This window comes from Capricornis sumatraensis, chromosome X (assembly GCF_032405125.1).
Source record: "Capricornis sumatraensis isolate serow.1 chromosome X, serow.2, whole genome shotgun sequence".
NCBI classification, from domain to species: domain Eukaryota; kingdom Metazoa; phylum Chordata; class Mammalia; order Artiodactyla; family Bovidae; genus Capricornis; species Capricornis sumatraensis.
Window position 1 is genome coordinate 13,760,126 of NC_091092.1, and position 9,917 is coordinate 13,770,042.

Genomic DNA, 9,917 nt, shown 5'->3' on the forward strand with positions numbered 1-9,917 from the left:
CAGAATGATCTCTGTTCGTTTCCAAGCAAACCATTCAATATCACAGTAATCCAAGTCTATGCCCCAACCAGTAATGCTGAAGAAGCTGAAGTTGAACTGTTCTATGAAGACCTACAAGACCTTCTAGAACTAACACCCAAAAAAGATATCCTTTTCATTATAGAGGACTGGAATGCAGAAGTAGGAAGTCAAGAAATACCTGGAGTAACAGGCAAATTTGGCCTTGGAGTACAGAATGAAGCAAGGCAAAGGCTAATAGAGTTTTGGCAAGAGAACGCACTGGTCATAGCAAACACCCTCTTCCAACAACACAAGAGAAGATTCTACACGTGGACATCACCAGATGGTCAACACCAAAATCAAGTTGATTATATTCTTTACAGCCGAAGTTGGAGAAGCTCTATACAGTCAGCACAAACAAGACCAGGACCTGACTGTGGCTCAGAGGCTCAGATCATGAACTCCTTTGCCAGGAGCCAGCGTGAGGAATCCGCCCGTGGCAAAGGTCATGAGGAGGGAGGCCTGACATTACGCAAAGGCGGGATCAAGCCTCAGGGGTCCCCCTGGACATTCTCGAGCATCTACCCCCAAAACCAGAGTCTGCCTACCTTACTGCATTATGCTTTCACCTACACTTCTGACATTACGGGGGGCTATCCCCCACCACCTCTCTCTGAAAAGGAGTTAACTTAGGACTCCAGTTAATAAATCTCCTGGGTGTGACAAGAGTGTTTCAGTCCACAAGCTCCTCCGATGGCTCTCTAGCCTGCCTGACAGGTTTGTCCGGCCACATGTGATTGTTCACAGCCTCCCAACCGTGAGAGGCACAAGATGCTATAAACTTTCTAAAAACAGATTCTTTTGAGAAGTTAGAAAATTATTAGTATAGTATTAGCAAGTTAGTTAAAAATTATACCAGTGGAGGGTTTCATTGTTGAGCCAATATTTGCTGCTAAGCTTCCATATCCCTTGCCCCTCATACACGCTAATTGATATAACTAGTATATAGGAGAAATAAGTATTAACCTTGATATTAATCACATTAAACCTTAGGCTCAATTCTTTGATTATAGCCCACTGCATCTCTGCCCTGTAGGAATGCAACTTTATCTGGTGCCTTCGGAGGGTGGTGCCTGACTTAAGAAAAATCACCTTTGGAGAAAATAAGTTTTTTAGTTTACTAATCATCATCAGAAAGGGTCATAAAATGTTAGCAGGCCTCTTGGCCAGAAGATGATGTAAATCACCTGAGAACTTTGTATATCGGAAGGAATGCAGAAAGAGAGCGTGGTTTCAATAAGGGTCAGGACTGCTGACCCCGCGTGACTTTGTATCTTCCATTTATCTCTATGTATAACAAAAAGTATAAAAGCGGACCTGGAAAATAAAGAAACGGACCACTTCCTGGAAAGACTGGTTTCCCCTGTGTGGTCTTTTCTCGTTCTCTTCTTTTCTGGCTGAATTCCCATCTGGAGCGCGGAGGCTTGCCCAGCCTACAAATTTTGCCTGGGCTTCTAAGATCTGAACGCGGGGGGCACTTTGTGTCTCCACTCCTTCGGGAGACCGGAAAGATGCCTGTGGCCTACGTAGGTGGTGCAAACCCCTTGTCTCAGGGTTTTATTGGTTCTCCATGTAAACCAAGTTCTTCAGCCTCTTTTCTCCACTCATTTTCCTACTATACTATTCTTTTCTAATCTCTCTCCATATCTTTAATTAAACAATTTTCCTCTAGACGCCGACTCCATCCCTGCTTCGAATTACTCTGGATCCATGGGGGCTGGACCCCAGCACTCCCTATTGCCAAATTCAGGCTTAAATTCAAGAAAGTAGGGAAAACCACTAGACCATTCAGGTGTGACCTAAATCAACTCCCTTATGATTATACAGTGGAAGTGAGAAATAGATTCAAGGGATTAGATCTGATAGACAGAGTGCCTGAAGAACTATGGACGGAGGTTCATGACATTGTACAGAAGACAGGGATCAAGACCATGCCCAAGAAAAATAAAAGCAGAATGGTTGTCTGAAGAGACCTTACAAATAGCTGTGAAAAGAAGAGACAGGAAAGACAAAGGAGGAAAGGAAAAATATACCCATTTGAATGCAGAGTTCCAAAGAATAGCAAGGAGAGATAAGAAAGCCTTCCTCAGTGATCAATGCAAAGAAATAAAGGAAAACAACAGAATGGGAAAGGCTAGAGATCTCTTCAAGAAAATTAGAGATACCAAGGGAATATTTCATGCAAAGATGGGCACAATAAAGGACAGAAATATTATGAACCTAATAAAAGCAGAAGATATCAAGAAGAGGTGGCAAGAATATACAGAAGAACTGTACAAAAAAGATTTTCACAACCCAGATAATCACAATAGTGTGATCATTCACCTGGAGCCAGACATCCTGGAGTGCAAAGTCGAGTGGGCCTTAGGAAGCATCACTATGAACAAAGCTAGTGGAGGTGATGGCATTCCAGCTGAGCTATTTCAAATCCTAAAAGATGACGCTATTAGACGCTAGAAGTAGCCACCAGATGGCAGCAGAGAATGGAAGTAGTCTCTGCCAGCAGTGGGCAGAACTCAGTCAAATCGCTTGCTGGTAGGTAACCTGATGGAGGCCTTTTGAGCTCATTCAATTCTGGTGGCAGGGCCACTTGCCCAATCTGATAATAAGTCACCCCCCATGAATTCAGATAGACAAAGCCCAAGGGCCAGTGAAAATACAGCATGCCTGCTCTTCAGGAGCATTGTCTAGGGCAAGGATGCCAGCTTTTAATTTAGCCCATGATACTAACTGTTGCTCCCTTCAGTGAGTTCTTTATGACTGGCATTGAGGCTGAATGACTGCTGATGCCCATAGTCACTATTACCTTTTATTTTGGCCAAGATGCCAGTAAGCCAAGGCCAAACATCCTTGGGGGTTTCTTAGAAGTGTGGTCACCAAGTAGCTAAAGACTTACCTTGTGATTGAATAAACATAGGTGAAATGGCCCTTAAAGAAGTAGCCCCAACCTTTCCATATTAACAAGTCATAGCTATAGGACCAGACTTGCCTCTCAAATACATTTTCATTTAATAAGACTGTTGTACTTTCTCAACCTTGTTAGGATCTCTGTGGAACAAAATTCAAGATAGAGATATCTAGATGAGCTGTTACCTGGTAGTCCTAACTAAGGCTTTCATTCTCCACAAATGCCCAGTAGCAGATGAATAGCTGTTGCTCAAATAGGGTGCAGTGGATGGCCCTGTCAGAGAGGTATCAAGTTCAGGACTCCAAGAGGCACTTCCAGGTGGAGGTAGTCTCCCTTGCTAGAAGCTCTAATCAACCTACTCATCAGCAGCAGACACCTATAATTCTAGTGGACCCTTGGGATTTTACAGGCATCAAATGTAAGGTTTCTATCTGCTACTCCTGGACTCCGTTAAATTTGCTAGCTTTTCTGTTCAATGTATACATAGGGCACAAAAACTATCTAGGTGAGACATATTGTCTCTATAATACCCAAACAGTCAATTTGAGGTAGGAGATAGTATGCCTCTGGGCTGGACACCTGGTGTTTGTTAAGTGGAGTAGAATTCAAGCTTTGTTCTCACCCAGACACTCCAAAGACAAAGCTAGTGGCAAAAGTTGCTGCTGCTGCTGCTGCTGCTGCTAAGTCACTTCAGTCGTGTCCAACTCTGTGCGATCCCATAGACGGCAGCCCACCAGGCTTCCCCATCCCTGGGATTCTCCAGGCAAGAACACTGGAGTGAGTTGCCATTTCCTTCTCCAATGCATGAAAGTGAAAAGTGAAAGGCAAGTCGCTCAGTCATGTCCGACTCTTAGCAACCCCATGGACTGCAGCCTACCAGGCTCCTCTGTCCATGGGATTTTCCAGGCAAGAGTACTGAAGTGGGGTGCCACTGCCTTCTCATTCAGGCTACCTAGGTTCAATCCCTGGGCAGAGAACTAAGATCTCTAATTCAGGACTACTCACTCCTCTCCTTTTGAGATCAAAATTCTGCTGGTTTTCATTTTGGGCTTCCTTAGTGGCTCAGTGGTAAAGAATCCACTTGCCAATGCAGAAGACACAAGAGATACAGGTTTTGTCCCTGGGTCAGGAAGATCCCCTGGAGTAGGAAATGGTAACCCACTCCAGTATACTTGTCTAAAAAATTCCATGGATAGAGGAGTCTGGTGGGCTACAGTTCATGGGGTCACTCTTCTTTTTAGGTAATAGCAAGCCATAGGGTGAATGACTCTAACTTTACTATTTTGGAGATTGGTCAACCCACATGGATCCCTAGAATTTGACTTGAGTGGCTGGTCTCTATATATTATCAGGATGAATGACCCACCCCTTGGCGTTCATGCATGTTAGCAGCAACAGTTTTCACTCTGGCCCTAGATGCACCAACTGAATCTCTAACACTCCCGCCTTTTAGCAGATGTGTTCTCAGATTTCCCTCATTTGCCTCATAGCTGCATCTTACAGATGGGCACCTTACTACTCTGTATGGCATCATGTTGTAAGTATAGGTAGCCGTTGTGCTGCAGTGAAAAGCCAATTCTGACTCCAGGTTGGAACTGTTTTCTTTGACTTGCTTTTCATTGCCTTTGTTATTATAATCATGCATAATGGCCTGCCTTTAGAGAGTCCTGCACCACCAAACTGTTAAACCAAAGTGTTTTTGTTCAGAACCCTGTCCACCTGTAGATGGCAGGAAGGAAGAAATTAACACATCCCCTACATTTCCCACCAGAGGCTTGCCATTCTAGAAGATATTTGCAACTGGTTCCAAATAGGAAAAGGAGTATGTCAAGGCTGTATATTCTCACCCTGCTTATTTAACCTATATGCAGAGTACATCATGAGAAACACTGGGCTGGAAGAAGCACAGGCTGGAATCAAGATTGCCAGGAGAAATATCAGTAACCTCAGATATGCAGATAACACCACCCTTATGGCAGAAAGTGAAGAAGAACTAAAGAGCCTCCTGATGAAAGTGAAAGAGTAGAGTGAAAAAGTTGGCTTAAAACTCAATATTCAGAAAACTAAGATCATGGCATCCGGTCCCATCACTTCATGGCAAATAGATGGGGAAACAGTGAAAACAGTGGCTGACTTTATTTTTCTAGGCTCCAAAATCACTGCAGATGGTGACTGCAGCCATGAAATTAAAAGACACTTGCTCCTTGGAAGAAAACCTTTGACAAACCTACACACTATATTAAAAAGCAGAGACATTACTTTGCCAACAAAGATCCATCTAGTCAAAGCTATGGTTTTTCTAGTAGTCATGTATGATGTGAGAGTTTGACTATAAAGAAAGCTGAGCACCAAAGAATTGAAACTTTGGAACCATGGTGTTGAAGAAGACTCTTGAGAGTCCTTTGGACTGCAAGGAGATCAAACTACTCAATCCTAAAGGAAATCAGTCCTGAATATTCATTGGAAGGACTGATGCTGAAGTTGAAGCTCCAATATTTTGGCCACTTGATGCAAATAACTGACTCATTGGAAAAGACCCTGATGCTGGGAAAGATTGAATGCAGCAGGAGAAGGGGACAACAGAGGATGAGATGGTTGGATGGCATCACTGACTTGATGGACATGAGTTTGAGCAAGTTCTGGGAATTGGTGAAGGACAGGGAGGCCTGGCGTGCTGCAGTCCATGAGATCACAAAGAGTCAGACACAACTGAGCAACTGAACTGGGCTTCCCTGGTGACTTAGACATTAAAGAACCTGCCTGAAATGCAGGAGACCTGGGTTCAACTCCTGGGTCAGGAAGATCCCCTGGAGAAACGAATCAGAGCAAACAAGTTTGTTAATCACAACAATCAGCAGTAGTATCAGCCTGGTAGCATCAATTTCCCTGCCCCCATGATCCACAGTGTGACACTCTGGGAGCACATGGTGGCTAGAAACACTGGTTTGCACAACAACTGCGAAACTAGGGCCAAGGGCCAAGTGACTTTCTATAGCAAGTAATTAACTAGCCAGTCACTATTCTCCAGAGAGTGAGTAGTTGTATAGCCAGTCATACTATGAGGTCATGTCAGTAATGCTCCTTTATTCTCCTTAGTTTCAATTCAAAGCCTCAAGATCCACTCCCAAATATATCCTTGATTTGTGCCAGTGTATCTGAGCCTGAAGTGAAGTTGCTCAGTCGTGTCCGACTCTTTGCGACCCCATGGACTGTAGCCTACCAGGCTCCTCTGTCCATGGGATTTTCCAGGCAATAGTCCTGGAGTGGACCGCCATTTCCTTCTCTAGGGGACCTTCCCAACCCAGGGATCGAACCTGGGTCTCCTGCATTGTAGACAGACGCTTTACCGTCTCAGCCACCAGGCAGTTTTCTACTTCCTTTGATTGTAAACTCTCCTCCTAGAGCAGGACCTTCACCTCCCTGCTCTGCCTGTCATGAGAACCAGCCTTGCTTAATGGGCTTGGAGCCAATGAAAGTGTGGAAGTTCTATGTGTAGTTTGGCAACTATCTTGTGTTGGTAATACATCTGCAGGGCCTCCAAACATGAGGAGGCTGCTCTGCTCTAGTTAAGTCAGAGGGATGGGTATGGGAGGACTGTTTCTAGAATGATAAGGAAATCTGGTAGTTTAAGTTTCTCAGGTTCTTGCTGTAAGAAATAAAACTTAAAGTATCCATTTTCAAGGACTACTAAACTTTGAGTGACAGCCTGCTGATGTAATAGTAAGGGATACTAGTGTGGAAAAGTCTGTGCAAACAAAGGGAGAGTAAAATGCCTAGGATTTTCACAGGGGTTCATTCTATTGGTGAGTCAAAAAATAAGAATGAGAATAAGTGTGCAGGATAGGTAATAAATCTAGGGTAAAGACTGTTAACATCGTAGTTGACTACGGGAAGATTGTTAACCCGTTCAGTTCGCTCAGTCATGTCCGACTCTTTGTGACCCCATGAACTGCAGCACGCCAGGCCTCCCTGTCCATCACCAACTCCCGGAGTTCACTCAAACTGATGTGCATCGAGTTGGTGATGCCATCCAGCCATCTCATCCTCTGTCGTCCCCTTCTCCTTCTGCCCCCAATCCCTCCCAGCATCAGAGTCTTTTCCAATGAGTCAACTCTTCACATGAGGTGGCCAAAGTATTGGAGTTTCAACTTTAGCATCAGTCCTTCCAATGAACACCCAGGACTGATCTCCTTTAGAATGGACTGATTGGATCTCCTTGCAGTCCAAGGGACTGTCAAGAGTCTTCTCCAACACCACAGTTCAAAAGCATCAATTCTTCAGTGCTCAGCTTTCTTCACAGTCCAACTCTTACATCCATACATGACCACTGGAAAAACCATAGCCTTGACTAGACGGACCTTTGTTGGGAAAGTAATGTCTCTGCTTTTGTTAACCTGTAGTACTCAGCAAATGATGAACTGGGGGAAGGACTTGTGTGCCAAGAAGATAAATTGCTCCTTGTAATGACTCTGGATGTGCCTGCCCATCAGACACCCAATCTTGCAAGACTGTTAGTAAGGCCTCGCTTCCCATTGCACTTCATGTCTCTAAGTCCATTCCTTGGGTTTGGGTCAGTGGGTTTTATTTCCCACACTTGCATGCAAATCTCCCTATCGAAGGTCTTAAGGTCTTACTATTTTTCATGAAGGCCCTGATTTGGACATAAAAGATCTGTTCAAGTTATGCACCCCATGCCATTTGACAGCTCTACTTCTCTTACTGGTAGCTGCTGATCCTGGTTTTTAGCACAGCCTGCCCTGCTGCAGCCAGACAAGGATCTCTTTAAGCCTGGCCACAGAAGCCTTTTAGATTTGACAAGGATTTAGGGTTCATAATAGGCTGACCCCAGTCTGTGTTTTTTTCTTCTCATTTCTATTTTTGGTGACTTTTTAAATTATATATTTATTTAGACTGTGCTGGGTCATCATTGCTGCAAGTAGGCTTTTTCTAGTTGCAGCGAGAGGGGACTACTCTGCAGTTGTGGTGCATGAGCTTCTCCTTGTGGTGGCTTCTCTTGTTGCAGAACACAGACTTTTGGGTGCTCGGGCTCAGTAGTTGCAGTTCTCCAGCTCCAGAGCACAACGTCAGTAGTTGTGGCACATGGGCTTGGTTGCTTCAAGACATGTGGGATCTTTCCAAACCAGGGATCTTCCCAGTCCACAACCAGTGTCCTCTGCATTGCAAAGTGGATTCTTAAACACTGAACCAGCAGGGAAGTCATATTTGTAGTAATTTTTATTGAAGTACAACCTACAGAAAAACAGTGAACAAACCACAAGTGCATATGCAGCTCAATGGTTTTTCACAATGTGACCACATCGGTATAGCAGCACTCAGAAAAAGAAACAGAGCATTGCCACATCCTAGAGTCCCCTCTCATGTCTGCTTCAAGTTACTAAGCCTTCCAAGAGCAAACACTAATCTGAATTCTCTCTTCATGGATTAGTTTTCCCTAGTTTTGAGCTTTAAAAGGGGTTTTACTATACAGTCTTTTGTGACTGATCTCTGCTGCTTTTGTAAGTAAGCATCATCTAATTTTTTGTGTGTGAGTAGTTGTAGCTTGTTCATTTTCATTGCTCCATGTTATTCTCTGATGTGAATATACCACAATTTATCTAGAAATTCTATTTTTCATATGCATTTGGAGGGTTAAAATTTATTGCCTACTGTGAATAGTGTTGATGTGAACACTCATATGTGTGTTTTGGTGCATATATGCATATAATTCTGTTGGATAAATAAGAGTAAAACTGTTGCATCATAGGTTATGTAGAAATTCACATATATTGATGTTGCCAAATAAATTTCCAATGTGGTTGTATCAACTTTCATTTGCATCACTTCTCCACATCCTCACAAAACCATGATATTTCTCTCATTTTTCATTTTACCTATTCAAGTGTGAAAGTAAAAGCATCACAGTATGCTTTAATATTCATTTCCCTGATCTTCATGAATAATGAGGCTGAAATCCTTTTCATTTGTTTATTAGTCTTTTGTATTAGCCATTTTTTCTGAAGTACCTGTTTGTCTTTTCCCATTTTTTCTAATGGATTGTTTGCCTATGTTTATCAATTTTTAGGAATTTTTAATGTATTCTGGATATAATTCCTTTGCTGGACACATGTAACACTAATAAACAGTCCCATTCTTCTATTTAATAATGTGCTGGGGGTTTTAGGTCAAGTAGCCAAGAAAAAGAAATAAAAGTTGTGCATATTGAAAAGGAAGAAATAAAACTATTTCACTTTGCAGAAAACATGGTCTTATATTTATATATATGATTAAATGTGTTTATGTGCATATACATACATGTTAAGTTACCTGATTTCTGAAAAATGTGACACTTAAGTATAGTGAGGAAACAGTGGTCTTTTTTTTTTTTTTTTTGGTCCGTTGCTTTTCTCTTTCTTAATGATGCTTTTTGCTGAACAAATGTTAAGTTTTATACAGTCTTTTTTCTTTATTGCTAGCATTTTATTTCTGCTGTGACCTGTTACAGAAAATGTTGCCTACTCCAAAATCATGAAGATATTCCCTATGTCTTCTTTAAATTATTTTTTACCTTTCACATTTATATATGCAAACATATCCAGCTGACTTTCGTTCATAGTTTGAAAAAAAAGTCTGTTAATTTTTTGAAGTGGATATCCAACTGACAAAAATAAAAGACCACTGCTCCCTCACTGTACTTAAGTGTCACACTTGTCAGAAATCAGGTAACTTAGCATGTATGCATATGCACACACACTCAATCATATACATGTAAGACCTTGTCTTCTGCAAGTAGAAGTAGTTTTATTTCTTTTTCTTGGCTAATTGACCTAAAATCCCCAGCACAGTATGAAATAGAAGTGGAAAGAGCAAGGATCCTCATCTGCTTTCGATTTTTAAGAGGAAAGATTTTAGTCTTTCACTAGTGAGTATGATGCTACCTTTGGTTTGTTTC